The following is a 16588-nucleotide window of genomic DNA, read 5'->3' on the forward strand; positions in this document are numbered from 1 at the left end:
TTTGTAATGTCCCCAAGTAGGTTTTACCAATTTAGACATCATTATACTATGTTCATTGTACATGAATTGGAAATTTGAAAGGAAAGTAATATTTTAAATTAATTCGATAGGTAAATACAAGATGCTAATTATTGTAAATATTAATAAATCATTAGTAACATGCCAGTCTTATTATTTGCCCAGTCTGAGAGAAGATAAAAGTTGGAGACAGGTTGCTTTGAAACCAAACTCAATGGCTTCCCACAAGTTGTCGGATCCAAGCCCTTAAGCCTTTCTCGGGCCCCGCCCGCAAGATGCTCAAGGTCGCTGATCCCTACACTTTCTAGGGACAATTCATTGGCTGGATTTACACACGCCTTTCCCTGACCACATCCCTGTTCTTCTCCTCACTACTGATATTAATAAGGGTGGTATTGTATTCCTATATATATTTGATTATATAAAAAGTCTGCTCATAGTGCTGTATAAAGAAGGTTTTCTCCACATACCCGTTAATAGATTTGCCAAGTCGGACTTTTGTCTGTGTCGTTCTTCACAGTGCCTCTGCGGTGTAAGACTAAAGTGTTTCAGCAGATTGTTGGGATTTAATAATCCCTGAATATCAATTGTTGAAACAATGTAGCTTAGGTAAGATAAATGATTGAATGAGAGATAAATGAAGTCTCTCACTCAATCATCTATCCTATCGATAAATCTACATGCTAATGGTAGACATCATAATGATCTTTATAAGCATTTCTATCATCAATCGAGATATGATTGTATTTGCTATGCAGTGATTTCATTTATATGCTGTGATTGTAATCGGTTCTGCATATCTATTCAAGTTGTCATATGATAACTACAATAGTTGTCGTATTAACATATTTTTGCTCTTATACCGATCCATCATCAGGTTGCATTTACCATCGATTACCATGAAATAACATTAAGAAAAAACCGATTAGTGATCGGTTAATGATAACTAAAATTGCATTAGAAACTAACCGATTCATTATCGGTTACAATGATAATCAAACCGTATTAAATCACAAACCGATTGGCATCGATTATCATTTGTTATGTATCAGCATTTATATTAACCGATAGTTATCGGTTTGCATTATGAAGAGGCACCACCCTTGATCAAGACATGTCTTGATCGGACATGTCATGAGACATGTCCGGTCAAGGCATGCCTTGATCTTACAAGGCAATGCCTATATATGTGTGTCGTCAAGAATGCTGGAGAAATATCGAAATCAATAAATATTATCTACAGCCACCTGCAAACAAAGAAGTTTCAGTTCATAATCAGAAATAACTAGAGAGCATACATTAATAGCATTGAATATTGTCTAAGGAATTAAAAGAAAGACAAAATCCTTAACATTCCACTTTTGAACATAAATTTGAATACTTTTACATGGTATCAGAGCAAGGTTGATCGAACCTAAGGCATTCAAATTTGAGAAGTTCAAATCGAGGATATAGACATCACATTTCCATGGCTAACGCTATCAAATTTGAGGATAGACTTGAAGGAGGCGACAATTTCTCAGCATGGAAATTCAGAATTAAGATGATTCTAAAAGAGAATAAAGTTGAATCATTTGTAAGAGTTGAATCTAAAGAACCCAAGAATGAACCTGACAAATCGGCATGGATCGAGGGAAATGAAAAAGCCATGAAGATCATAGTCGATGGAGTGAGAAATCACATTATGCCAATAATAACAAAGCATGAGACTACCTACCATATGTTCAAAGCACTCGAAAGTGCATTCGAGATAAACAACGCAAGTAGAACCCTAGCTCTAAAAAGGGAAATAAATCATATAAGTATGAACAAAGGAGAGTCAATCAATGCATACTTTATGTGGATATCAACCCTAAGGGATGAACTGGCAACGCTTGGATATGAGATCCAAAGCAAAGAGCTAACGCTCATTGCTCTAGATGGGTTGCCTAGTACATGGGAAACATTCGTCCAAGGCATTAGTGCAAGGGCTAAATATCCGAAATTTGATAGGCTAAGAGCAGATTGTCTTCAAGAGGAGTCGAGGTTAAATAAGAAGGGGATCAAGCAAAAGAACATAGATGAAGATCCCCATGTTCTAAATACCAACTCCAACAAGAAAAGCAAGAAGAAACATTTCAAGAAGAGAAAGAACCGACATGAGAAAAGGTCATCTAAGAAAGACAACTCTCACATTCAGTGCTTTAGGTGTGATCAATATGGACACTATGCAGCAAGATGTCCGGATAGAATCAAACAACAAGCTACATTTGCAAAAGTGAAAAGGGAAGAATATGACTTCGAGAAGCATGTATTCTACTCTGCCCTCTCTAGCCAAGTATCCAATAAATCTAACACCTGGATCATTAATCGTGGGTCTTCAAGACACATCACTGGGTATAGAGAATTATTGGATTCCATGTTAGAAGAAATTGATGAAGAAGTAACCATTGGTGATGACTCTGCACATCCAGTGAAAGGCGTCGATACCTGCACCATTAAGCTGAAGACGGGCATGTCTCTCCAACTCACTGAAGTCCTATTCATTCTTGGCATCAAGAGGAACTTAATCTCCATATCTGCACTTGAAGATGATGGGTACAGTATAACCTTCATGAATGGTAAAGTTCTACTATGGCCACAAAACTCTTCCATCAAGAAGGCTATAACCCTAGGACATGGAAAACGCTATTTGTACGAGGTATGTACTGAATCTAACCTAGCCCTACTTCATGAGATTGCAGATTCTAATGAAATTTGGCATAGAAAATTAGGTCATGTAAACTTTCGTGCTTTATGTTCAATGGAAAAATTAGTAATTGGTTTGCCTAAGTTAAAACAATACCATTCTGGTACATGTAAGCGGTGTGCCCTAGGCAAAAATACTAAGAGTTCCTTTCAGAATAGTTCTAAGAAAACGAGCAATGTTTTGGAACTAGTTCATTCTGACCTATGTGGGCCAATGTTTGTACCATCATAAGGAGGGTTCCTTTATTATGTAATATTCATTGATGACTTCTCTAGGAAGACCTGGATCTACTTCCTTAAACATAAAGAATCTGAAGAGATTCTCAAGAGATTTAAGGAATTCAAATCCCTCTCTGAAAACTCTTCTGGAAAGAAAATAAAAGTCCTAAGAACTGATAATGGGAGGGAATATACCTCATACATCTTTAGGGAATTTTGTAAAGAAGCTGGGATTAAGAGAGAGTTCACTGTTCCTTACAACCCCCCAAAAAATGCGGTTGCTGAAAGGAAAAATAGAACCATTGTAAAAGCAGCCAAAGCCATGCTTCTTGATCAAAACTTAGAAACTCACCTTTGGGCAGAAGCCTCCAACACTATTGTTTACATACAAAATAGATGTCCTCATTCCCACATTGAAGACAAGACCCCTAAAGAAGTCTTCACTAGGATAAAGCCAGATATCACCCACTTTAGAATATTTGACTGCCCTGTTTACTTTCACATACCTAAAGAGAAAAGGACAAAACTAGAACCCTCTAGAAGAAAAGGAATCTTTGTTGGATATAGTGAAACCTCTAAAGCTTACAGAATTTTTGTACCTCGACATAGCAATATTGAACTTAGTAGAGATGTTATATTTGAAGAAGACATAGCCTTCAAAAGGGCTAAATACTCTATTGAGTCTGAAATCTATGCTCCATCTTCAGACCTAGAAGAGGATCCCACTCCTGAGATTCAGAGGGAGTTCCTCCCCAAGAAATCCCTAAGAAAAGACCTCTATGGGTTCACAAAACAATGGAGGATGCAAGGGACTTTTCAGCTCCTTCAGGGACTTTTAGAGAAAGTAAGAAGCCCCGAAGATTTTCTAGCTATGTAGCCCTTATGAATGATCTCTCCAATTCAGAACCCTCTAGTGTACCAGAACCTCTTAAACATCAAGTTTGGAAAGATGCAATGTCTGAAGAATACACATCCATACTTAACAATGATGTGTGGGAAATTGTTCCTAGGCCAAAGGGAAATCCGTTGTTTCATCCAAGTGGCTGTTCAAAATCAAGCATGTCGCAAATGGTAGCATAGAGAAACACAAAGTCAGATTTGTTGCCTAGGGATTCTCACAGAAATAAGGGATAGACTATGATGAAACATTTGCTCCAGTTGCTAGGTACACCTCAGTCAGAGCAGTACTGGCCATTGCAGCAGCCAAAGGTTGGAAAGTCCATCAGATGGATGTGAAAACTGCTTTCTTGAATGGTAAAATTGAGGAGGAAGTCTACTTAGAACAGCCAGAAGGGTTTGAGATCCACAATGCAGAGACACATGTGTGCAGATTAAAGAAAGCCCTATATGGTTTAAAACAAGCTCTCAGGGCCTGGTATGAAAGAATTGACAGCTATCTTTTGGGATTGGGATTCTCAAAGAATGATGCAGATCCGAATCTATACTTCAAGTAAGTCAAAGGTGATATGCTGATATTGATCTTATATGTTGATGATCTTCTGATTACAGGAGAAGATCACCTTATTGGACAATGTAAGAAAGACCTTCAAAAGGAGTTTGATATGAAGGATTTAGGCCTTCTACATTACTTTCTTGGATTGGAAGTTTGGCAAAACTCTGACAGTATTGTGCTTAATCAAGGAAAATACACCTTAAACATATTGAAGAGATTTGGTATGATGAACTGCAGACCCATGTCTTCTCCTATGGAAACTAATCTTCACAAACTGAAGGAGGCAGCAGTAGATTCCTGTTGTGACCATTTCACACATCGCCCCATTAAAATGGGGACCCCCTCTTTTTTTTTGCTTTTGTTTTGCCTTTTCTTCTCTCTGCTTTAGGGTTTTGAATTAAATGAGTGAGTCGTCTGGATTAGGGTTAAGCCTTAGGGTTTCCTTTGATATTTTCAAGCCAAAGTCCAGTCCAATTTTGACAGATTATTAAGCACCCTCGCATTGATTGCAATTTTGAAATAAGATGACCCTGCCAGGAAGTCAAGTTTGTCTCAGAATGGGTCCAGTTAAGATTTTGAGGGCACATTCAAGTTATGATTAAGTGTTAGCATTTCAATGATTGAATTATGCAATTTTGTCCACGTGAATTTTGACCAAATTTTTTGAAGGTTTACTAACTGGCCCTTGGCCTTGGAGATGACTTAATTATGCCTTGTCAAGTGATTTGAAGACCTAAATTTTGATATTTTGGCCTGCAGAGGTGAAATCGCCCCTGTTCCTCATCCAGGGACCAGGGCGAAAGTGATATTTTATGCATCTTGGTTATTGACTTGTTTAATTTGTTTTGTGCAGGGTCTCCAGGAGGACAAATCGAACATGGATTAAAGATTTTGAAGATTTCAAAGACCCAAAATGACAAGTTTTTTAAAGTTTAAGACCAAATCGCTCCTGTCCTTCACTGAAGGACCAGGGCGAAATGGTTTTCTTAGGTCATTTTGGGCCCTGGTTGATCGAAATGGGGCATCAAGGACGCAATGGAAGATGAAGTGAACGTAATTGAATATCCAAACTTCGTCGTTGGCAATGAAAGATTGAAGATTTGACCCTAAGGACCAGAATCGCTCTTGTCCCTCACTGAAGGACCGGAGCTTGAATTCCAAACTTACGTTGTCCACACAAGAGTTAAGTGATTTTGCGATTTAAGGAGGTCGGGAGAAGAAGGCTTTGTTCATTGAATATAACTTGAGCCGTCTACGAAGTTGAAAATCAACCCAAATTGGCTAAGGCGCTCCTGTCCTTGACCAAGGAACCAAAGCGAATATCAAAGGTAGCTCTTGTCCCTCTCCCAGGGACCAGAGCGATTTTCCCTCAAGACATGTTTTTGGCCAAGGTAAAGCGAATTTCAAGATTGATATGAAGGAAAGAGGGCATAGTCACTCCATTGAAGATAAATTTTGAAGGTTGCAAAACGCAAAGTGAGCCCATAATGGCCAAAGCGCTCCTGTCCCTCTCCAAGGGACCAGAGCGATTTCCTCATAAGGCAAATTTCCCGCAAAGTTAGGACGAATTTCATGTTGGAGATGAGTGAAAGAAGGCATAATGAATCCATTGAAGAGAATTTTGAAAGTTAGCAAAAAAATGAACTTATAATTGCAAAAACGCTCCTGTCCCTCTCCAAGGGACCAGGGCGAAATATAGATTGTCAAGACTCCCTCTCCAAGTTTGGTCGGATCCAAGCCAAGGCGCATGATGGAGATGATATTAGGAACGCTTCGAAGAGGAACAAAGTTGCAAAGACCACGAGAACTTGATGGAAATGGCCAAAGCGCTCCTGTCCCTCACCAAGGGACCAGAGCGAAATATTCAAGAGTACCTAATTCTAAGATGCTACTTTCGTTTCAAACATTCAGGATGGAGTAAGCAATAACATTTTACGCCTTGAAGACAATTTGGTATCAATGTGATTGAGGATTTGCGCCATGGACTAAAGTTCGCTCCTGTCCTTCACTGGAGGACCAGGGCGATTTCTATTAAACTAGTCATTTCCTTCCAAAACCATATCAAGGCGAAGTCATGCAAGGTCCAAAATGTCTTCAGGAAGACGATGGATAAGGAGTTAACGTCAAAAGTCGACAATTTTAAGCTCAAGTATAAAATTCGCTCCTGTCCTTCACTGGAGGACCAGGGCGATAATCTTTGGAGGAGCTCATTTTGTCTTGGAAGGCAATTTAAACATGCATAGAACAAACAAGGATGATCCTTGCCTACCTCGCAAATTGACTTGGCAATTAAAAAGACAAGGATCAAGGACAAAAAGACAAAATCGCTCTTGTCCCTCACCAAGGGACCAGGGCGAAAAACACACTAGCCAACCTTCCTCTCCAAATTCGGACGAATCCAAGTCAAGACGCAAGGTCAAAGTGATGTTTAAAAGGTTTCACGGAGGAATGAAGTGACAAAGGCCATCAAGTTGATAAAAAATGGCTGGGGCGCTCCTGTCCCTCACCAAGGGACCAGAGCGAAATGTTCAATATGCCTAATAGCCTAACGATTAAAATACCATTTCTCATTTTCACGACTTAAGATGAAATGGGGAAAGCATGTGTTGTGCCTTAAAGGTAATTCAAGGACGATGAGATCAAGAATTTGCACAATCAACTAAATAGCGCTCCTGTCCTTCACTCAAGGACCAGGGCGAAAATGCTTTAAAATGCACTCATTTCAAAGATCGGATAAATTGAACTCGAAATTCTAAGTAAAAATGCCATCTTGGACGTCAGAAATGAGGTCTTGGACGTAAAAAACAAGAAGTGTGAGGCCAAAATGAAGGGGGCGCTCCTGTCCCTCTCCAAGGGACCAGAGCGATCTTGTTAATATCTATTGTTTTCCATGCTTGGGCGCCAATATCATTCAAAGTGCATTAAATGCCAGTTTCGCTAAAACTCCAAGATATTTTGAAATTAAATTGGCATTTAATGAGAGCGCCTAACATTTATTAATTGGTTTTAGCCTTTTTTAAAAATCGAAATTTAATTGCAAAGGCATTTAATTAATTAATTAAATTATTAAATGAAAGGGGTGCGCTTGGGGTTTTATTTTAAATATTTTATAAAGGTCGGCCTCCTTTCTATTTAATTTTGTTTATTATTTGCTTCATTTCCACCAAGTCGGCCTATGGGAGAGTATAATGGTGAGCGCCTATATAAGGGAGGTATTGTGAAACATTTTGATTCATCATTCAATCATTGTTCAAGTGCGATTTGGAGGAGCAATAGAAGGAGCGAAATCTCATCCAAGGAGAGGAGCGAAATCTCATCCAAGGAGAGGAGCGAAATATTGATCCAAGGAGAGGAGCGAAATCTCATCCAAGGAGAGGTGCGAATTTTGATCCAAGAAGGAGTGCGAACTTTGTTGGAGGTTGGAGGAGGAGCGAATGTTCCTCAAGACGTTGAAGGCTAAGGGTGGTGAAATTGCTAGAGGAAGCTCAAGTTGAAGACTTCGATCCACATTTTTGCCTAGCAAACTTGCTTATTTTTTGCATCTTTTTAGAGCTAGTTCTCAAAGAAAGGTGTCAAGATGGCGACCCCAAAGCCAGGAGCATCCACCAGCCGTCCAGCCCTCATGAAGGAAGATCAAAGGAATGAAGAAATGGAGACCAAGATCGTGTCAAAATGGAGCAACATTGGAGATACCAACTTGGGAAACTTCAGTGTGAAGAAGTTTCGAGAGGTCCCTTACATTGGAAAGCCATCACCTGTCGCAAGGAGAATAATTGAGAGTGGCATTATCAAGGCGGTCGGCTTCCCTCCAGCAGTCCAGTGCCATGAGTTGATGATCGAGTGTGCTCGCCATTATGAGCCACAGTCAAGATCGATCGTGTCCAAGGAAGGAAACACTTTGGCTTACCTTTCAGATGAGGCTATCAGTGAAGCTCTTCATCTACCAGAACATAAAGATATGATTTACAAAAGCTTGGAAGGAGCTAGATCCATGTACGAAGATGATCCAAACACTTGCTTGAGCATCATCAACAAGAATTGGTTACTCAAAAGTCGTCCTCGCCTGAGCAAAATTCCCAACACACCACATACGATCGACTTCCAGGAGGAGTATAGAGATTTGATAACCTTACTCAATCGAGTTACAGGGGCTCCTCAAGCCTTCTATTTTGAAAAGTGGATGTTCTTCTTCATCCAAGTGATAGTTCAAGGAAAAGGAACAATTCATTGGGCTAGAATCATTAGCCATTGCTTGGACGTACAGTTGAGAAGACTAAAAGCTACTAAATCCTTCCACATGAGTTCATACATCATGTATGCCTTAATCAGGAGTTTTGAATATGCAGGATTACCTCACAGAGGAGCAATTGGAAGAGGACCTGAAGAAGTCAGAGTTTGTGACTCTTATGTTCATTTGCATCATCCACCTGGGAATAATTACAAGTTAGTCAATGATACTTTCACAATGAATATCACCAGGACACTGCAAGGCGGGATTCATAATCGGCTATCTCAGGATTCACAAGAACTTGTAAAGAGGTATGGTGCTTGGTTTATCCAATTCCAGAAGTTTACATATATTAGAGTTCATGGGTGTCCTTCACCTCCATATATGTTGCCAAGATATCCGACAGACAGAATAGTACTACTTGAGGTGACTAGGCAGTTGGCAGCTTATGCGAAGGCATTCAGACACAGGCATGGAAATGGGATTCCTGTACCTATCATACTAGGAAATTCAGTTGAGGTATGTCCTAATGTTCCAGCTTTAGATGATGCAGAAAGGGAGTTGGCCTTATATTCATTTTCATTGAGAGAGAATTTTGATCCTTATGGGCATATAGAGGAGACAGTTGGTAGAAAATACAAGCATGAATGTCAGGTAGAAGACTTTTGGATGAATCTCTCAGATGATTTGGAAGTGAAAAGAAAGATGCATTCCAGATTGCCTTTGGATTTCATCAGGAAATGCAAAGTTTACAGAGTGGCCGATCAAACTCAGGACAGTGGCAGGCACCTCCAATCCTCTTATGATAGAGAGGACAAGGCAGTAAAGATAGATTGGAATGAACCTGAGGTTGTGGACTTGAAGACTTTGATGGCTCCAGTTTTGTCCTGTACTCGCAGATGGGTTGATGTGCAACATCAAAAGTTGAGAGAGCAAAATATATCAATGACTTTTACTTTGGAGGAAAGGTCAGCAGAAAGAACAAGCGTAAGTGAGGGCCATCCCCATCCTAGAAGCACAAGCGAAGGCAATCCTCACCCCAGAAGCGTAAGTGAAGGCAATCCCCATCATAGAGGTGCGAAGAGGAAGGAAAGACCTGAGAAAAGAGAATCTTCCAAGAAGAAGCAAGAGGCCAATCGAGATCGCTCATCCGACACATCTTCTCGACAAGAGAAGAGGACACTTGAAGTTGAGGAATCTATGGAGTCAATGGTTCAGAATGATAAACCTGAAGAAGGACAGGCATCTCAACATTCATCAAGTCAATCTCCCCAGGTCAATGAGCTACATGAAGACAAGGATGATGATGAAGCGACATCTCCTCTCCGGAAAGAAGAGTCACTACCTAAAGAAATACAAGTTAGAGAGACAAGGTCCGCCATTCCAGATTGGTTGAAGGAGAGATTAACAAGGGTAATTGTGATCGAAGACGAAGATAATGTGATTGATTTAGATAGCCTTGTTGGAGATTCTCAGGGAGTAACAGAGAAGAGGAAGGCCACCAAAATGTCCAAGATGATCAGAGATGAGACAGGGTCCAGGAAGTTGCAGATAGCTACACCGGCAGTGGACAAGTACGAGGGTGAGATCCTTGCAGAAGAGTATGATGTAGAAATCGTTGAGCTTGGTCCACTCACCACCGAGCAGGCATTGGATGAGGCAACTGATTCATTTGAAACACTTAAAGATAAACTTAAGGAAGAGATGGAAAAGAGTAGAAAACTTGAGAGAGAGGTCAATGCTTGGAGGGGCTACTTTAGTCACCTCAGTCAGCCTTTGGGACGTCAGGATCCAGCAGTATCTCCCATGCAAGCACTTCCCCTTGAATCAGTTGGTGAAGTAGAGAAAGTTAAGAGCTTGGTCCAGCTTATGAGCTCTTGGATTAACAAATCCCATACAGTTGTCGTTGAGTTTGCAACAAGAATGATGCAGACCATCCATCGAGCTATCCAAGTCCTTGAAATCATCCACAACCTAATGATAACAGTAGCCGCCTTTGCTCATACTAAAGATGTTATCATTCCTGTTCTTCAAGTAATTAGGCAAACACCAAGAAAGATCTTAGCACAAGAAAAGATAATGGATGGAGGAGCTCATAATTTACTCCAGTGGTCTACTTTACTCCAGATGAAGGAAGTTCTCTTCGAGGACACCAGCACCAAATGCAATCAAGTAGAGGAGGTCATCCATCCAATCCAGGACAAGGTGTTTGGGGTTTTATGTACTATTCTTGGCAGAAGGATCGAAGTTGAGACAGATGTGGATCTTCAAGGATTAGAAGAAGGGTCAAAGTCATCTTTTGCAAGGATGAGAATGTGATTACAGATGAGCAAAGAGATCAAATGTTTGCTACTATGCTCCTGATTGAGAAAATTAAGGAACTCGAACCTAAATGGGACGCAGCTCTTCTCAAGGCCTTTGATCAGATTATTCACTTGGAGGAACGAATGAGGAATCTTCCTGAGATTCCTATTGCTGAGATTGAGGGAATCGTGTCCAGATTCATTGCATATGCTAAAAAGGAGCATTGGAAAGGGAATAAGGTTCTAGAAGAGAGGTTGTTATAGATGACATGGCACCTTAATTGTCATTGGTCTATGCTTCCTAGATTTTTGTGCCAAATTAAATATTTGGCTATGCATTTAATGTTGTGCAATAAAAAGGGAACTTTTGTAATAAAACCCTAATTAGGGTTTAGGTGTCAGAATCTCAGCCATTGATCTTCTTTTGATCTGGGCCGTTCATTGTAATTGAGGATGCTATATATACCCTCACTCATTTTCATTTTGTGATTAGAAATTAGAGATTAGAGAGAAAATAAGAAATAGTTAGAAGTTTAGAGCTTTTGGAGAGAAGAAAGTTATTTTGTAGCAAGATTGAGTTTGAAGAAAGGATTTCAAACAATTGTTGTCTATTTTGGCTTTGAGATCAATAAAATATTGAAGTTATGGTGTTTTATTGCAATTCTTGTGGCTATCTTCATGGTTGTTCGTTTTCTTGAATCATTCTCAGTCGAAGTAGTATTTAAGTTTGAAGGACTAAGTGTTGGGCTTGATTTTGGTGAGATTCACGTTCCAAACCACTAGCTGCTTACTGATTGTAGGAACCCCTTGCGTGGTCAACTGGAGATACTTGAATTACTTAAACCTTCAGTCGTCATTGAGCTTTGGATATGTGCCTTTGTGGTAGTGTCCATGATCCTTGATGAATTGAAAAAAATCATTTGTTACCTTAGAAGATCGCATCAATTTCAGTTGGGTTGTTATTTCATGGCAATATTGAAATTGGTAGAATCTTGCCAAGTCTAGCCTACATTGGGTCATTCATAGGATTAGATTAGAATTTATCCCTTGTAAACTCTACCTTTTGATCTTTTTTGAAGAACTTATTAGTTTTAGGAAATTTCTGTTCCTGCAAATCGGAAGACGTAAGGCCCCTTGATGAAACAGCATTCACAACGACCACTGGTGCTTATCCACACGTAGAGACCCTACATAAAAGAACATTGGAGTCACCCTGATTGATCCTTTTTTGCGACATCTTCAGCAATCAGAGGCTTTATTCAAGAGAGGATAAGGTACCCTTGGGTATTTTATTCTGTGTATGATTGTGTACAAAATACACGTCAACAATTCCCCATTGGTAGATCCCACTCTCTACAGATAGATGATTGGATCGTTAATGTACTTGGTCAATACTAGACCTAATATCTGTTATCGAGTAAATGCCTTGAGCCAATTCATGTGTGAACCTAAGGAGATACATCTAATGGTTGTGAAACATATTATGAGATACCTTCAAGGTACTCTTAACTATGGACTCAAGTATGAGAAAGTTGATTTGGATCTTCATGGATTCACTGATTCAGATTGGGTTGGAAGTGTGACTAACAGGAAAAGCACCTCAGGATGTTGCTTCAGTTTGGGTTCAGCCATGATATCTTGGATTAGCAAGAAACAGTCTTCAATAGCTCAAAGTTCTACAGAGGCCGAATATATCGCAGCTTCCATGGTTGCACGAGAAGTTGTATGGCTTAGAAAACTACTTGTCGGATTATTCGATGAGCCACTGAAGCCTACTATAATTCTTTTGTCGTGTTATGACTTTATGGGCTCCTCCCCCTGTGTCCATTTCTAAGAGGTGACGATTTTTTAGATAATGAACACTTGTACTGAACATTACAAGGTGACGATCTTGTAATGTTGATATCATGCTGGCTTGATATCATCTTGACTCATGGATATGCCATGATATGTTATGGTAGACATTATGTGACATAATGTCAGTGCATATACCATAACCCGGATATAAGAGAATTCAATATTCTCAAATCATTTTATATCCAAGGTATCGCGTGTTATGTGATACTGATATCACGTGGTATGTGATATCTCTATATCACGAGATGATGTGATATATTTTTGTATCACGCATTATGTGATACATCATGTCACAAGCATATGTGACTTGATCTTTTGTATTACGAGGTCATGTAATACATTCTATTATGAGAAATGTGATGCTATATAATTAGATGATTATTTCAATGTTTACATAGATCTCCATTTATCTTCCCTAGCTAAGAGGGAGTGTTGAAACAATGTAGCTTCAGTAAGATAAATGATTGAATGAGAGATAAATGAAGTCTCTCATTCAATCATCTATCCTATCAATAAATCTACATGCTAATGGTAGACATCATAATCATCTTTATAAGCGTTTCTATCATCGATCGAGATATGATCGTATTTGTTATGCAGTGATTTCATTTATATGTTGTGATTGTAATCGGTTCTGCATATCTATTCTAGTTGTCATATGACAACACTAATTAGTGTTGTCATATGATAACTACAATAGTTATCGTATTTAAAACAGTGCGAGACACGCAATGGATTTCAAAGAAATGATTAAAATTACAGAATGAGCAAGACACTCATAAATAATACAAGAGTATTTACAAGAATAGCAAGTTTCTAATAAGAAACTGTTGAGAAGATCCTAGATCTTTCTAAAATAGAATATACACTATTGAGCATTAATACTAAAATTAACATTATTTTAATATTCTAATACCCTCCCTTAATGCTCAATCTATTAACTACACCTATAGACCCCCTGAATTTTACAAATTTATCAGGACCAAGGGGCTTGGTGAAGATGTCTGCTGGCTGATCCGGGGTAGGAACATACAGCAACTGGATAGATCCGTCTTCAACCCGCTGTCGAATATAGTGACAATGAGTTTCCACATGCTTGGTTCTTTCATTGAAGACTAGATTCTCGGCGAGTTTGAGCACTCCCTGATTATCACAGAACAAGGGAGTTGGACCTGCCTGGGAGACATGCATATCCGCAAGCATTCGTCGAAGCCAAACCGCCTCACAAGATGCCTTAACTGCTCCCCGATACTCTGCTTCTGTCGAGGAGAGAGCCACTGCCTGCTGCTTCTTACTAGTCCATGTGACAGCACCAGATCCCAAACTAAACACATACCCTGTTGTAGATTTACGATCATCAATCGAACCTGCCCAGTCAGAATCTGTGTAACCACTGAGTGTAGGATCAGAACTCCTAGTGTACAGAAGTCCATAATCAGGAGTGCCACTCACATAACACAGCACACGCTTCACTACTATCCAATGATCAACCTTGGGAGCTGTAATGAAGTGTGAAATGTAGCTCGCTGCAAAACTGATGTCAATTCTAGTGGCAGTAAGATAGATGAGGCTGCCCACTAGTTGCCTGAACAAAGATTCATCCATAACTGGTGAAGATGACTGAGCTGAAAGTTTGAGCCCGGGTTCCATAGGAGTAGAGGCAGGTTTGCAATCCTGCATTCTGAACCTGTCCACAAGACTTCTGGCATACTTGGACTGAGAGAGAAAGATACTGTTCTCAGTCTACCAGACTTCAACTCCTAAGTAGTAATGTAGAAGTCCCAAATCTGTCATATCAAAGGTGCGGCACAAATCTTATTTGATCCCTGTGATCAAATGTGCTGAATTGCCAGTAATGATTAAATCATCCACATAGACAACCACAAACAGAACATCATTACTAGTATGCTTGATATAAAGGTTTGCATCAGATGGACTCCGATGAAAACCATGATCTGTCAAGTACTTATCAATTTTCATGTACCAAGCCCAAGGAGCTTGTTTCAAACCATAGAGTGCTTTGACTAGTCTACAAACCTTCTATCTTGACCAGCAACCTTGAATCCTGGGATTTGCGTCATGTAGACTTCTTCCTGTAAGTCACCATTCATAAAAGCACTCTTGACGTCCATCTGATGGACTTTCCAACTGAACTGGGCTGCCAAGGCAAGAACGAGCCGTATGGTACTCATTTTGGCTATAGGAGCAAAAGTCTCCTCGTAGTCAATGCCTTCTTTCTGTGAGAACCCACGAGCAACAAGACGAGCCTTATACTTGTCTAGGGTTCCATCAGCTTTGTATTTTACTTTGTACACCTATTTGCAGCTAATGGGCTTCTTCCCTGAAGGAAGATCAGAAAGGGCCCAAGTGTGATTCTTCTGAAGACTCTGGAACTCAGCTTCCATAGCCTGTTCCCACTCAGGTATACCTTTAGCCTCTGAATATTTCTAAGGCTCAAAAACACTATGTATGTTACCCATGAGAGCAAAATTGACTGTATGTTGTTGTTTGCTCTTATTATAGGAGGTTCTACCCTCAATGAGCTCAGTATCCCTGAGATCACCAATGGTCTTGGCCCACCATTTAGGCCGGAGAGTAGAAGTGCTAACATCTGGAGGAGCTGGAAGAGGCTCAGGATCAGGAACAGGAGCAGCAGGAGGAGGATTATTCTCCGAAGGGAACTCAGGTAGTGCATCATCGAAAATGGATTCTGCATCATCCCTCCCATCAGGCGAACCTAATGGAAGAAGAACACTGTGAGGCCGATCCTCAGAACACTGCTCAGAAGAAGGGGACTGAAAGAATCCTCTGTCTTCATCAAATACAACATCACAACTGAAGATAAGACGTTCAGTGTCTATATCTATCAGTCTGTAGGCCTTATGGTGATCACTGTATCCTGTCATCATGAGTTTCTGACTTTTGGAATCCAACTTGGAGCACTTAGCATCTGGAATCCAAACATAGGCAATAGTGCCAAAAACCTTCAGGTGGCTGATCTTAGGCTTCCGACCAGACCAAACCTCTTCTGGAGTTCCCCTTAACAGCCTGAGTAGAGGAACGATTAAGGAGGTAGACAGCAGTAAACACTGCTTCAGCCCAATACTGATTCGGAACACTCCCGTGTTGTAACATTGAGCGAGCCATCTCAACAACCGTACGATTGCGATGCTCGACAACACTGTTTTGTTGAGGAGTGTAAACTGGCGTTTGATGCCATGGGTATCACAGAAGTTGGGGAATGCAGAAGAACAAAATTCCCCCCCGTTATCTGTCCTAAGAGTAACGATGCTACATCCAGACTCTTTTTCAACTAAGGACTTAAACTTCTGAAAGATACTAAATACATTGGATTTGTGTTTAAAAAAGTACACCCACATCTTTCTACTAAAATCATCTACAATAAGCAAAAAGTATTTGCAACCAGTAACAGAAGATGTATTCATAGGACCACAAATATCAGCATGAAGTAATTGAAGTACCTTAGATGCGCGTCAAGACTCTCCATGTGTGAATGAAGTCCGATGCTGTTTGCCAACTTGACAGGCGCCACATACTCCAAGATGCTGAGTCTGAATATCAGGTAATCCTGAAACAAGTCCCTCCCGAGATAGCTGAGAGAGATACTGAACGTTGAGATGTCCATATCTCTGATGCCACAAAGTGCTGAGAGGGGAAACACAAGCTGCCAGAGCCACTTCAGGAGAATCACCAGTGTCAAGAAGCCTGTATAGGCCATGATCCTCTAGACCAACAGCAACAGTAAGACGAGTCTCCTGATCA

At 40.1% G+C, this 16588-nt stretch overlaps 1 protein-coding gene across 1 annotated transcript in view; it reads right to left on the bottom strand.

Moving 5' to 3' along the window:
• Positions 1-16588, bottom strand: part of LOC131069234 (uncharacterized) — a 199645-nt gene that overhangs the window by 69231 nt on the left and 113826 nt on the right. The gene's annotated exons all lie outside the window — the stretch shown is intronic.

Source organism: Cryptomeria japonica, chromosome 7, assembly GCF_030272615.1.
Source record: "Cryptomeria japonica chromosome 7, Sugi_1.0, whole genome shotgun sequence".
Taxonomy (NCBI): Eukaryota; Viridiplantae; Streptophyta; class Pinopsida; order Cupressales; family Cupressaceae; genus Cryptomeria; species Cryptomeria japonica.